The 15,956-nt window shown below is 38.7% G+C and overlaps 1 long non-coding RNA gene across 1 annotated transcript in view; it reads left to right on the top strand.

The window, feature by feature from the left end:
- Positions 1-15,562, top strand: part of LOC138493202 (uncharacterized) — a 73,662-nt gene extending 58,100 nt beyond the window's left edge. Inside the window, exon 3 of the long non-coding RNA XR_011276307.1 lies at positions 15,429-15,562. This is a non-coding gene — a long non-coding RNA (uncharacterized lncRNA). The remainder of the gene's footprint in view (positions 1-15,428) is intronic.
- Positions 15,563-15,956: the final 394 nt, after the last annotated feature.

Genomic DNA, 15,956 nt, shown 5'->3' with positions numbered 1-15,956 from the left:
AGCAAGAAACCATACTAAAACAAGTATTTTAGCAAAAATGTTCCGCCACAGAGTCCTTCAGAATCTAATAGGAACAGGAGCGAAATCATCCACAACCTTTAAAACCTACCGTAGAAAACTAATCCTAGAAGCTCTCGTATACAGTGCAATCCTTCTCAAAAGGAAGTTATTTATTTTAGTTTTAAACAGGATGAAACCACTAACAAAAGTAAGTACTAAACTAGAAAAGAAACTTCTCAATAAATGAAATGTCAACAAAAATAACTTCTTAAATATCTGTGGAGGTGAATGGAGTTACACCACAACCACAGAACCATATTATAATTAAGAAGCATACAAACAAATCCAAACAAACACAATTGCCATCCATAGCAGTGGATGAGGATATGAAAAAATCAATAATAGCATCATGGAGCAAGAAACACTGCTTACCAAAGTATGCCCAGAAAACTCAGAATTACCTCTAGATTCGACTGAATGTGAACTTCCAGTATACAAATGGCTGTGCACGTCAATGTGTAACATTTCCAACAAATCCTTCAAATCTTTACACCAGTTCCTCAATTAGTATGTGAAAGGTAAAGACAAAATCAAAATGAAAGTGCTGCAAAATATGGACAACTGTCCAGTGCGCAAATGCACAGGACTACAAGAACATTCATAAGCCTGCATTTCAGGACCTATTTGCAAAAGCACGTTCCATGATATCAAAATGATATCAACACATCATTCAAATGTAAGAAATCTAGTGTATAAACTGTCCTATGCTAAAGGTCCTGCTTTGGAACTAGCCAATTTAAATAACACTCTACTACATTGTACACCCAAATACCTACAAGAAGAAATCTACCATATCCAGAGAAAATATTTTGGAAGTGAAAGCCACTTACAAAATGCAATAGCTTTAGAACAGACTAGCAACAATTGTGCACATGGCAACCTTCTATTACACACATACAAAAAAGAAATACGAAAATTAAAAGTACATCCACTGAAGTACCAAACCATGTGTGTGTGTGTTGCTGCAGAACTTTTTACGTAAGTAACACAAAAACTATAAACGTAACATACAAAATAGAAGACAATGAATATTCCAAATGGTTTGAATTAGCTCTCTAACTTTTTGCAGAAAACAAATATGAAATAAGTGAACCCTTAATATGTTGCAGTTACTGCACTACAAAACTTGACAACAACCAAACTCCTTCACGTGCTATCACAAATAACTTGGAATTATTCCCATACCAAAACCCCTGCAACAACTCAATTTGTATGAGTGTATCATAATTCAAACAGTACACCCATTTCAAGCAATAATACGCCTTCAACCAAAAAAAGCAAAATTACCTCCCTCTGAATTGGTGAAAGGCATTTGTGTCGAAGTAGTTTATTTGCTATTAGATCTGACAGAAAATGTGCACTCTCTAGGAGTGCAACGTCCAATAAAGCATTCTTTAATTGTCTTAGTAAATGGTATACCAACAAAAGACAAAAAAAATTGGCAACAACTCCGGACTTACATAAAGTTGGACAAGCATTGCAATATCTGAAAGACAATAATGAATACTAAAAATAAATAAATATTGAACAAAGCTTAAGGGAAACAACTGAAATAATTCGAGAGTCATCAGAAACTGGTCAATATGAACCTCTGGATCCTGCTGCAGTATCCACTCTTTTGGACCATTATACAATTCATCCATTGCACTCTAATGAGAGCATAGATGATGCACTAGAAACATACCAAATGTGACAAACCAAAGGTTCCTCAATGAGCACATGGGAAAAAAGTATAGAAGAACATCCTTTTCCACTACTATTTCCTACTGGTAAAGGAGGAAGATACGATGATAGATCCACTCAGATAACAGCATCAGAATACCGCTCATTACGAATGTATTCTGAAGATCCCAGATTTAGACAAAATGTGGAATACATATTCCGCCTAATCTTTGAAAGTGAACTAGCAACCCTATGTTACGGAGTTGCACACATATTGAAATCTGGAACCCACTTTCAAAATATGTCAGCTACGCAATTAATACATAAGGTGCAAGAAAAAGATGACGTTTTACAATAAAGCATAACTAATCTGTTTGCAAACATGCGTGGTACAAAATAATACGGGTTCCGACGTCACAGAGATGTACGTTGTATGATCAGAAACCTTGGACCACCCATTTGGTTTGTTACATTAAGTTGTGCAGAATATGCATGGGAAGATTTACATGATTTCCTGCGCATATCAAACAACAGCAAAACCGACATACTAACACCTGTAGACCTTTGCTCTCTAGATCCTGTTAATGTTGCAAGATATTTCCACCATTATTTCATTGCTATGCTACACTTTATTTGTAATAAAACTGTTCCTCCCCTCAGAGAAGTGCAACACTTCTTTTGGAGAAAAGAATACCAAGCCAGAGGAGCACCACATATCTACATGCTTTTATGGATTAAAGGTGCACCTAAATTTGGTCAGGACAGTGATACCACTGTTTTGCAGTTCATCCAAAAATATGTCACTTGTGAAATCCCTTCACAAACAACACATAGTGAACTTCATGCACACATTTTACAATTTCAAAGACACAAATGTGGCAAATATTGTCGTCACAAATACAAAAACAAAGGAAAATACTACACCAAATGCTGCTTTGGTTTCCCTAGACCAGTTACAGAAACAGGTGAAGTGAACAACTTCATGTCTTCAGTTCGACATAGTGTTAAAGGTAATTCCATAAAAAGAACAGAAGAATCAAAATATATCAACGGTTACAATGCAATCATTGCCTTCTTATGGAATGCAAACATGGATGTGCAGTACATTGCAGAACATTACACTGCAGTTGCACGATATGTTACAGCCTACTTAACAACAGCAGAAAAAAACAGAGCTTCATGATCTCTGGAATGACCTATCATCAAACAAAACACTATCTCAGAAATTGTACAGGCTAGGCATAAAAATGCTCTCTCACAGAGAATGTGGCGCCTACGAAGCTGTAGATCGTTTAACCGGTACTGCTTTGTATGGAAAATCTGAAAATATAGTATGAGTAAGTCTCGGTCCTGCTAAATCTAGAAAAAGAGTTCTCAAATCATATGAGGACATAGAAACAATAGCCAAAAATGACCCCAACAGCCAAGACATTTTGAAAAACAATTTACTAGACACATACTACCCCAACAGGAGTACCACTTTGGAAACCATGTGTCTATACCACATAGCCCAAAACTTTGCATCCAAAAATAATATAAAACCTGAGGAAAAAAAGGTAGATATAGAGTGACAGATTGTGAAGGCAGCTTAGTGAAACTTACCAAACGAAGCTTAATTAATCATGTCAAATTGTCATTAAAAACTCCTCAACAGAAAGAACTATATTACATGTCTCTGCTACAACTTTTTAAACCATGGAGAAAAGAAGAAGAGAGATACTAGATAATTATGACTGCTCTGAAGACGCTTTCAAGGCAAATGAAAGCACTATCACCGATGTGAACTTTACGCAGTACAAAACAATGTCGCACAATGAACATGAACACGAAGAAGAACCCCACGCCCAACTAGATAAGGACACTCCCAACAGTAGTCAACCTTCTGTAACAGGAAGCCAAGAACCACTGGGACAGCAACTAATAGCAAATGAGGCAGTATTAGCTATGACAGAAGTAGAAAACACCATGTGTCACTATGAAGAAGATACAGAAGACTTAACTGTACTACAATCAAAACTTAACAAAGACCAGCGCACCATTTTTGAAGAAGTAACAAAAGAAATTGCACCTGGTGTACAACACGTAAATAAAGAATGTACCTGCCAAAATTTCAAACTATACTGCTGTACGTCAGTGGTGGAGTTGGTTCAGGCAAAACATTCTTAATCAAAATCATCAGCAAGTTCCTTCAACAATTGACAAACAACAAACTGTCAGCTGTTGTAACTGCCCCATTGGTTTAGCTGCCTACAACATAGGCGGTGTTACTTTACACCGATTACTACTCCTTCCAGTAGAACACCAAAACAAATGAGACTATTAAAAACTTTCTACAGAAGCTGCAATGGAACTACGCAGAATATTTAAACAAATGAAAATGCTACTAATAGATCAAGTGAGCATGGTCTCCAACCTAATGTTGGCTTTGATTCACCTCAGATTGCAAGAAGTACTTAAAGCAAACTACGAAGAACTCTTTACAGGAAAACATATTATTGTTTTCGGAGATCTTCTACAATTGACACCAGTGAAAGGTGAACCTATTTTTAAAAACTTAGGACACAAACTCTGCCGTAAAACTGTTGGCAGCATAGGAAATGTCAACCTTTGGCAACATTTCCAATACAGAGAATTAACAGAAACCATGCATCAATCTGCGACCTCACTTACGCCAACATTTTAAAAAGTATTGGAGTTGGTGTACTATCTCAAGAAGCACAAGCAATATTGAAAACCCGGCACATGCATGTACTTTATGGCGATAACGCATGTGCTACTGATGTTATGGAACAATTAGCGCACAAAAATGTCAATTGTATGGCCTTAATGCCAACTCTTGAAAGCTGTTTCAAATTCAATGAAACAATGTTAAAAAAGAAATGCAACCAATAATTGAAATTTGCTCCACAGACAAACTGGACGTACATGGTAAGACACTACCCATGTGTCAGCAAGCCACAACAAGACTAAATACCTTAGCAAATTCAATCTCCAACACAGCTGGGTTGGAAAAAATATTAAAATGATCCTTAAATTGTAGAGTAATGCTTAAACGTAACCTTGATGTAGAGCAAGGACTAGTTAATGGGGCACTGGGTACAGTTGTTGGCTTTCAACCATACCCACGTGAGAACAACATTCAGTGTGTCAATATTCTATTTGACAAACTTTCAGAAGTAAAAAGGACAGGGCGCTCAACAGCTCGACTCCTCTTTAAAGACATGTGTGTATGTAGAGAACAATTTTCTCTAACTCTTGCATATGCAGTCACCATTCATAAATCCCAAGGTCTTACCCTAGACAAAGCATTGATAGATATTGGGAACAGAGTCTTTAAAGAAGGCATGAGCTACATAGCACTATCACGCTTACGTACACTTGATGGTCTATTTCTAATCAACTTTGATGAAAATAAAGTGAACGCTGATATTCCTTGCATTTTAGAATGCAATAGACTACGTTCACTGTACACCCCCATCTGAAATCATATCCTGTTCCACAAAAAGGAAAACGTTGTAAAAGAAATCTAATTCAAACAGAAAAACAACAGGATCTGACTGCAAATCCTTCAAAGCGAGTAAAAGAGCTAATACTTCATCAATTACCACAACCAAAGAAGAACCTATTAGTGAAAGCAAATCAGGTACTTCTTCAAAGAAGGAACACAAACTCCGAAAAAATCACTCGGACACAGAACTATCTGCTCCATTCAAATTTTCAAATGTAACTGGTGTAAGTTGCTCTGCAAATGTAGCAATATATATTCTATTTCAATTGCCACCGATTGTTAACAACATTTACTTACACAGTACAGACCAATTGTGTTTGCAAATGTTGGTCCTTCAAAGAAACGCAACACACAATCCTGACAACACGTATAGTGTTCACGGAATAAGACAATAATTGGACTACTGTGCTGGAAAGGTGAGGTTCACTATAAACTCACAAGAAGATCCACAAGAATTTCTAATATACTTACTACAAGTACTGAAAAACAAAAACATACCTATAAAGGAAATCTTCCAGATTTCATACATGTGGAAACATACATGCACTCTCTGCAACAATGTGACACAGGAACAAATCCCTAATGAGCGATTTGTCTATGTATCCATACCAAATTGTGAATCCATTCCATTTCAGCAACTTGTTCAAAATGCAAACCATGGCAGATAATGTACTATCTGAAATTCAGATAATCGCTCCACCTTACTGATACAAACACATAGCAACTACGTAATACTAATGCTTCTACGTTACAATGCAGATGGTACCAAAAACAACTGCAAGCTGACTGGATTCACACACGGTCAAGTGTCACTTGGTAATAAAGCCTTCACAACAATAGGTATAATCTACCATGCAGGAGCCACAACCAATGCAGGTCACTACACTGCATATATTAAAAAGAAATGTGGATGGTTCGAATGTAATGATAGTAGCATTACTCTAAAGTAGAGATTACCAGCAAATCTTACAAACACTTATTTAATCTTCTTAAAGCCAAAATGAAATAACTAATCTGTACTTCAACATTAACAAAAATGCAATTAAAAGAATATAAACAGTTAGAATACGCCAACAGGTATCTACTGGCCCAAGATTGTATAACAACCACACAGATAAATGAATGGCACAGAATTGTAACAATAAATAGGCAGTTTGAATACGCCAACAGGTATCTAACTGCTTCAAAAATGGGCAACAAGCCAACAGATAGAACATTAACCAGAAACAGCAAGTGAACACTCGAAAGGAAACAAACAAATAGTGTGTAGCGTAACAAAAAAAGGATTTTTTTTAATCCAACAAGGATTTTTTTCTCCCAGACCCAATGATTTGAAAAACAAACACAGAAACTGAACAAAATACACAGTACCCTGGTTTGTAAACTAAATATGAGAGTTGAAAAAAAGCTAAAATTTCTATTATGCAATGTAATAAGTCTTTATAAAATACATACACTAACATGCTCTTTTCTTTTATCAGAGAAATGGAAAAAGAATATTTCCTCCAAGTACTAAACTCATGTAAAAAAAATATCGGATCTCAACAAATGAAACAGTAAGTATATTTTCAAACATTTCATACATATTCAAATCTATACATGTGATATATGGCTGCAATATGGTGCGGTGGTTGCAGCCAGGGCCTAGAGTCTTGGGTGTATAGCCTACGGCCTATGGCCTTCAGCCATGCATCCAAGACTGTAGGTCCTGGCCAAAACCACTGCAACATATCACACCCATTGTGGCTTATAACTTTAGTACTTCCAATTTTGGCCTTGTGTGCATGGCCTGTGGCCATGCACCCAACACTCTATGTCCTGGCCATAACCACCGCAGTATATGAAACCCATGGTGGATTATAATTTTACTCCTTATAGAATATCACACCCATAGTGGCTTATAACTTCAGTACTTATAACTTTGGTCTTGGGTGTATGGCCTACGGCCTATGGCCATGTACCCAAGACTCTAGGCCCTGGCCACAACCAACGCAGCATATCACACCGATGGCGGCTTATAACTCAGTACCACACCCATAGAATAAAAATGTTTAACTGCGGCATGTACTCAATTTTAATGACCGCTGACACCACGCGTGTCCTTAGAACAGTTTCAACTTGCCTGCGCATAGCACGGACGGAAATACTATCCTCATGAGACCCCTAATTTTCAGTAATTACAAACATCCCGGACAGCGCGGTCATTAGCACCTGCCACCTAAACAAATTCAGTATTTCACCCATCTCTTACTGTCTAAACCTCCCCAAGCACTCTAAAACACTCCCCGAAACTGCATTTCACCTCTGTTCGTCACCGCGCTGTCGGCGGATCCAAGATGTCGGGCATCCGAACAATCTGACGCACATCACGCCTCACTCAGCCAATCGGCGGACACGTCGCGTGTCCGCGGTCATGACGCAAGACCATTAGCCAATCGTTATCTTGTCCACTGAGCGAACAGGGAAGTGTGACCGTGGAGCGGACATAGATATCACTATTTTTTTGGAGACATACTTTGTGGTCGTTTTAAAGAAAACCACTGGACGGATTGGCACCAAATTTACAAACGCACGCTTTCAGGACCAACCTCCTGCTCCTGCCACAAATTTGATGAAAATCCGTCCAGCGGTTTGGGCTGTAGGGGTGCGCAAAGTTTTTCCCCCATTCAGTCTATGGGAAAAATAGATGTTTTGGGACCCCGCCTATAACTTTCCCTTCCTGGACCAAACATCACCAAAACAAATTCAGAGTGGCCCATATACTTTTTTTACAAAGTCTATGTGATGATTCGTCCAGGGGGAGCAGAGTTTCCTATGGAAACAGCATATCATAGAAAAAACAATGTTAAAGGAACATTAAGGTTACAAGTAACACCAAAAAACCTCAGAAATTCGCCAGCTATGGTAAGCTAAGCACCCATAGCTCGCACCATCAACATGCACTTGAACGTGCACTGCTAAGAATAACAACCAGGATATCAAAGATTACATCACAAATGGTCCTTGCCCATGCTCCTTACATGAGTTTGCTGGAAATCCATCCATTTTAGATTTTTTCAAAAGTGTCAAAATGTATGTACACACAATAGTCATGTAACTTAGCCCCCACCTGACAAAATCCTTTCAGACTTTACACAAACATTGAAACTTTCTGGAAACATTTGTTCACATTTGTCAAACGTCAACAAAGTGATAAGCCATTTAAAATGTTGAGACCGCCCTTTTAATTTAGCCCCCTCTTGACAAAATCCCACCAAACTTTACAAAAACATTTATATCTAGATCTAAAATGTTTTTGCAAACTTTTGTGTGGATTCGTCAAATAGCACCACATTTATAAGCCTTTACAATATTTTGGGACCCTCCCTCTAATTTTGCTCCCTCTTGACAGAATCCCACCAAACTTTGCAAAACCATTAAGCATCAGGTCTACAATACACATTGCATGCAGTTTCATTGAGTGGTGCCAAAGTTATAAGCCATCCAATAACTGCTTTTCACTAACCCTGTAGTGCAGAAATAATCATAGATGCCCCGAACATCTCAGATGTCCCCGAACATCCGGACTGTTTGCAGAGTTCGAGGATAAAAACACCAGTTTTTTGGCTTCTTACGGCCATATCCCATCCCATCCTCAACACCCGTCACCTCCCCAGAGATTGTTTGATAATTTTGACAAGTGCAATGTTGTGTTTTTTTAATATGTTTTTACCATGATATCTGCGGACAGCGTCCATTGTCTGCGAATCCAACATGGCAGGCCTTTACCAAAATCTGACACACTTCACGCTTTTCACCATCCAATCAGTGGGCATTTCCGCGGACATCATGTCTCCCTCTAGGCCAATTGGATTCCTATCCACGGACCAAACAGGGAAGCGGGTCCGCGGATCGAACCCAGATATCACTAATTTTATTTTACCTGCTTTTGGGCAATTTTAAAGAAAACGACTGAATGGATATACACCAAATTTATAAATGTACACTTTCAGGACCAAGCCACCACTCCTGCTGCAAATTTGGTGAGAATCCATCCAGGGGATTGGGCTGTAGGCGTGAGCAAATTCTTTTTTCTATTATGTCTATGGAAAAAAACAAGTTTTGTGACCCCCCTATAACTTTGCCCCCCCTTGATGAAACCTAACTTGCCATAAAGAATTCAGAGCAGGCCATATACTTCTTTTGCAAAGTTTGGTGAGGATTCGTCCAGGTCAAGCAAAGTGATAATCCGCCCAAAAAGGGCTCTTCCTATGAGTTCAGGAACTTAACAATAACTAAACAGATGCTACCGCAGGCCGTCTAATATATATGCATAAAAAACATTGATTCTATTATCTAAATATGTATGGACAATGTAGGCTGTTCATATTGAATGTATCTTGAGTTTGCAATCTATATTTGATGTCGTTTTCATCATGCTAGAACCACAGAATAGTGCAAAATGATCAGGTGGTCACATGGAAAATATAGCAATCTGTACGGTGCACGGAGTGATACATCGGAAAGGGGTGAATGTAGTCAAATAAAGAGGTTGAACAAAGAGGAGTATGGTTGTGAAGACGCGCTAATTAGAGTTGTAGGGTTCACAACATTTTTCAAAGATGGGCTGGGATACCAAGTATTTATAAGGATGCAACAAACAACAGTTGCCATATTGGTCTATTCTATTTGTGAGGTAGGCAAAGAATTAAGATTAATTCCAGGAGGCGGTCAATGCCTGGTTAGGATGGCAAAATACTGAAAACAAAAATGAATCAACAATAAAAGGCGTCAAACTGTATGTTCATGTGGACATGAGGACAATATTTATGTCGTATTGCTCACATGTTGGATATGTGCAATATTGCAATTTAAAGAAATGTCAACAGGGACAACAGCCATGAGAACATTCTATACAGTAAAGTAAACAAAAGGGTGGTGTTCAAGAAAAGGAATAAACAAAACACTGTTTACATAAGTGAATGAGTGAAAGATATCTTTCATTTTGAAATTAGTGAACATAAAATATGTAAAATAAGCTAATGAAAAGAATATTAATAAAAGTCATCCTGAATATTTACATTGTTGCATAATCAATCCTCCATTTGTGGGTCCTAGCTACACAGAGGTTTCTCTCTGCTACCATTCGGCGTAGGAGTAATCAATGAGTGTGCCTTCCTCAGTATCCAACTTGTGGACAAGATCTACTATTTTGAGTTATTCAAATTTTTCCTTATAGACACTGAATACATAATGGATAATATTTTGGACACCTTACAATGATTTAGAATGTATTGACTTAGATCTAAGACTTTGTTTTTGATGATCCCACAAATGGAGGTTTACGCGGGTGACAGGTAGTAACCCCACTCAGTAGAAATAAGGATATATAAGGTTAACAAAGAACTCAAAGGTGCAAAGGTTATTGAGGAGAGACATGAAGACAGACCACAGTGTAAAAAAGCCACCAGAAATGTTTGCACTTATGTCAACCTTTGCACCAGCTTGCTACAGTATGCCTAATATTCCATACAGATAGTGAGTGGAGTTGTCTGCAACAGTCATCAGTTGCCTACTTCAACATCGCTATATTTAAAACTCCTCTTACCGCTTATGCAGCATTACTCCTGCCTATTGAAGATGTGATGAAGACAGGGTTCACTGTCTCATTTGTTGGAGGTCCACAAAGCCCCCATGAAAATCACAGACACACCCCCAAAAGATCTAAACATCTGTTTAAAATATGCAAGCAGTGATGTCAAGGCCTAAGGTGGGGTATAGGTGAAAAATGCTGGGCCTTTGTGGCATACAGCCAGCAACATCAATATATAAGTCTGTTCGTCCATGCTTCATGGCATATTCTCAGAAAATAAAGTCACAGAAATGATGTCCAACAGCACATCTGAAGTGGAGGATTCTAGGGAGAGACACAAACATAAAGGAGACCTCACACGAATCTTTGAGTACTGAAACTGTTTCAACCATTGCTAAATCTTCCATCATCCATCCCCCAACTTCACACTCCACCCCCATAGAAGACTGTATGATGAGTACTAAACATCCTTATGACACACACAAAGGAAAAAAAGGAAACATGGAGTGAAGAGAGGCAAAGAAGGACTATGCAAAGTGACCCTCTTGTAGTGTTTGAGTTCAGAATACAATAAATGTTGTGGCAAGTACAAAAGGGGGGAAAGAAGAGCCTCTATAAGAGGAGGATTGGAAATCACTTTGACCAACTTATAAAACACATCCATGCATGCCAACAGCATCCTTTCAATTCGGGAGATGCTAGTCCAGTCATGGTTTTATCTTGGTATTCTGTGAATTGTAGTCCTGGTTTTATAATCAGTAAAACAAGGCCTACTAGCCCCAGACTGCAAAGTTAAAACTAGGACTGGACCAGTGTCTCCCGAATGGTATGGATAATGTTGGCATGCCTAAACATCCATGACAGCAGACCAATGAAACCATTCACGTATAAGAAGGAACATGGTTAGGGGAACAGGCCTAGAGCCACCAAACAGCAGCCACAACTGTACAAGTACACAAGTCACCCAAGCCACTAGAACAACCTTTAACATGAAAGCATTAGTCCCTGGAGGTCCCATGATACAAGGAAATATAACAAGAGAGACTAAGCGAGAATCTCAAGATACCTTTCTGGTAATTGCCCCATGCACCCTATTTCTTCCCTTGTCTCTGGACTTTGTTCATGGGTCCTCCCCTTGCTCCCTTCTCGGAAGCTAGGAATTGCAGAGTCATCATTGACTCCTCTCTCTCCTTCCTCCCTCATACTCAGGACATTGTCAGGAAGTCTCACTTTCAGCTCTTCATTCTGAAAGTAATTCTACCTTTTCTCATCTTCCCACAGAGACTCAATGTTACCTGAGCTCTGGTTCTCTCCAGGCTTGACTATTGCAACAGCCTTCTTTTTAATCTTCCTTCGTCCACTCTGTGACCCATCCAGCTAATCCAGAATAGAGCAACAAGATGTATCCATGGCCTCAAGCCGAGGGAAAGCATTTCTCCTGCCATACAAAGTCTTCACTGGCTCCCGATCGCAGCGCAGATTAAATTCAAATCCCTCTGCATCATCCACAAGGCTGTCTGGGGCCGGGGACCAATCTATCTGCAACTCTTTCTGACCAAATACTCCCACTCTAGACAGCTGCGCTCCTCTGGCACAAACTCCCTGCGTGTGAAGTGGTTTGCCAAACAGACAGCAGGTGGTTGTTAATTTTCGTCAGCGGGCTCCCTTTTTTGGAATAGCTTCCTCATCCCTCTTCATCTTTAATAGGACCACCTTAAGTTTTGGAAAGGCCTCAAGACCTTCCTCTTCTCCTCTTCCTTCACTCCCTCTATCCCCTGTAAATCTCACAGTAGCTTGACTGAAGTGCAGGGCCCTTATGCATCCTCAGGGCCCTGAACTCCCACTTCTTATCAACTCAGCTGCTTTCCACACTCTGCACTTGCCTTGGCTCACCCTCCCCATGGAGGTTGCACTTAGCACTTTACCTGCTGCTCACCATGAGGACCACAGCACTTATCCCATACCACTCTCTCCTGCACTTGCATGTTCTGAACGCGCACAAGGCATAGTAGGTTTTTCTTCCCTTCCCTTCCCTACTATCTCCATTGGTTTATTTATTTAATGGATTAATTAATTATTATTGATGTAATTACATTTTTTTTTGATCCCCGGTCCCCTCCCTGTTGCCCTGTTGGTGCTTTGAAACAATGTTTGCTTCCTGTATAAGCGCCTAACAAGTGAACAATAAAAAAAAATACACCCATAATTGTATCTAACAAGTCTTGTGAGAAATCAATAGCATTGGTAGTTGTCTTAGAAAAACCAAATGAAAAGCAGTAGGAGGAACTGCATGCAATGGTAAGAGAAGTACATCACCCACTAATTAACACAAATTCCATTGTGAGAGCCATTCTACATGTATTCATTCTCCAGCTTTGAATAAATGGTCAACTGAGAAGCCATATGACAAACAGGCTAACCACAGTTATTGCAAACGTGCATAAAATGTTGAAAGCAGCAAGATACGAACCTTGGGATGCTCTTAAAAAAAAATATCCTAGCCTGGATTAGAGAAAAGCGAGCCCCTGAAACAGTGTGGAGGGTGCAAAGTAAAAGCTTCAGTTTGTCTGTTGTCAAAAGAAACATGCACATTATATTCTGGGCTCTCATTTGAAAGCGTCACCCTTATGAGATTGTTGAAATGTCTTTCAAAGAATTTGTGGCACAGTCTGGGAGTTTGCAAATTAGAGCAAACACTTGAAACGGGTTGACCCATATATGCACTTCATTGAACTTCTGCAGCAGGATGTTTGAAATAAGAATTCAGTTAACATGTTACAGCAAAGTCGAACAAAATGAGAAAAAGCACCACAGTGTTGTGTTGGACTCAGACCTCCTACGCATGCATTGAAATAACTGTTTGACTTGACGAAGTCTGGGTAATGTGGACTTTACAAATACCAATTGTTGCCGAAACAATTGCCTTTATTTCCGTTCTAATGGAGTTTTATGAAATTATGTTTTTTAAATAAAATTCATCTAAAAATGTGATGTGTTTATTTTAAATAACCTAAATGTAGCAATGCTTATGTGCAGTGTCCAATGTGTGGCACTGTTAGTAATATGTCTTGAGACATTGTTGTTTAGGATTCTTTTGAGACAAGTGTATACATGTTTAAATGTAATTTGTGCTTACATTTGAGACTGAACCACTGATTTTGACAAAAAGAAAAGATAACACATATTTCCTTCATTTGCATGTAATTTTTTCATGTTATCTTTCTATAGTAAAAATCACATCTACATTTCGAAATTACTATGTTAGTATTTGACCCTGTTTTACGTAGGGCATTTACCCAGGAGGAAATATATGTCAATCGGGATTTATAGATTCGCATTGCCCTTGATAAATACATTGTTGTGGATCCAGGTTTTCAGCTGGGGGAGATTTGAGGTTCACTCTATCCTTTTTATAACATTAGAATGTGATACATACATTGATGGTGTTCTCATCAGTTTCAAAAGGGGACATCTCAAAGAGATGTACCAAAAAAAAAATCAAGCATCATTTCTGAAAAGTGGTCTGTGATCTTTACGTTACGTTTCTGTGGACACGTTTTCTTCTCTGAATGAAGCAGCTCAGGTTGAAAACTGCTACCTAAACCTTCAACATTCCCCCAGTGCAGTTAAGTTAACCCTTTAATACAAAATACCAATTGCTCTCTTTGCCTGGATGTGTTTGCCATCCCATGCAATGACTCCCCTCCTTGATGGCCCAAATAATGTAAATCACATCCATGTTTGCTTAGTTCACTGAAGCATCCAGATCCACCTTCTGCCAAGTCGGATCATTGCTATTTTTTACATTTCTCTCCCCCAAGCTGTGATCCCTGTTTTATGATGTTCTACTAAGTATTTCCCCTAACATATTTTAACCCCCTTCCCACATACCTCTACTTGTTATTTTAGAATGTTTCATTCTTTACTGGTGAAGTAATCATTACATGTGTAGATTATTTTCTTTTAAATCGCTATTTGCCTTTTTCTATCCAATATTCCTTTCTTGTACTCCCAGTTCTATTTGTACCATATGTGAAATTCTCTATGGATGTCTGTGTATTCGTGACTGAGTATCTGCACAGCCACCCTTACCTTGACATCTGGCTTCCCTTCTCAGCAACTCTTGTTCTTTAAAATTCGGCAACGAGACAGTAAAATATTCTCTGCCAAAGCAAGAAGTAAAACAGCCCTAAGACTCCAAAGAAATAACAGTGATCATACCCAATAACATTCAATTTCATTTAATTTCATCCTAACATCCAGATCTTAAAGCTGTCCCAATCAGTATTTATAGTTGATGGTGGCAAAATCATTAATGTCAGAGTGTGTGTTGTCCAAAATTAAATGATCACCAATCCCATCATTGTAAGACACTCTGCAGCAAACGATAATGGCCAATCATAAAGTGAACTGGGAAGAACCTTCCTAAAAGAGTGAGAGATACATCATTCACAAATTATGCCTCCTGTGGAGATGTCTGCTTCTTTTTTCGCTGCCATGATGAAACGCATGCCCCTGGAAAATGTAAGGTGTAAATAAATATGTGCATGCTTATGAACATTTTTGAACTGTATAAAAGTGAATTTTAGACTGCAACCATTTACAAGGCCTTTTGATTTAATTTAGGGACAGGCTTATCTGTGCTAACAACATGCCAAGAACTGTGTCCATGTACAAGACAAGAACCAGAGCTTTGGCGTGTTTGCCATGAAAAGAACTCAGAGGTTTGCAGAACATCGATGGAAGAACATACCACAAATGGAAAAGTCTGGGATTTCATTACATTTATGTCACTGTACTCCAAGCACATACCATGATTCACGTGTGTATGATAGAAAACTGCATTCAATTTCAATGACTGTACTTTCCATCTATTGTGTTTTACCAAAATAATGTGAGATGTAATGTAGAAACAGGAAACAGCATATAAAGTTCAATTTTGTTCTGCCATGCATTAACTTCAGTTTGAACTACTCTGCAACTTGCAATGGAACATGTCTGAACAAATCTTGGTGTTGAATTGGGCTTATTGAGAATTAAAATTTCCTCCAGAAAGTACAGACACAGCATAGGATTGAGGCCATGCAGAATGTTGGGCTCTATCATGTTCAAACTGGTTCTGAAAGCCCAGCTGCTAAACATTGCCATGGTCTG

Source organism: Ambystoma mexicanum, chromosome 10, assembly GCF_040938575.1.
Source record: "Ambystoma mexicanum isolate Mex_15411 chromosome 10, UKY_AmexF1_1, whole genome shotgun sequence".
NCBI lineage: Eukaryota > Metazoa > Chordata > Amphibia > Caudata > Ambystomatidae > Ambystoma > Ambystoma mexicanum.
This window is presented reverse-complemented; position numbering and strand designations above follow the sequence as displayed.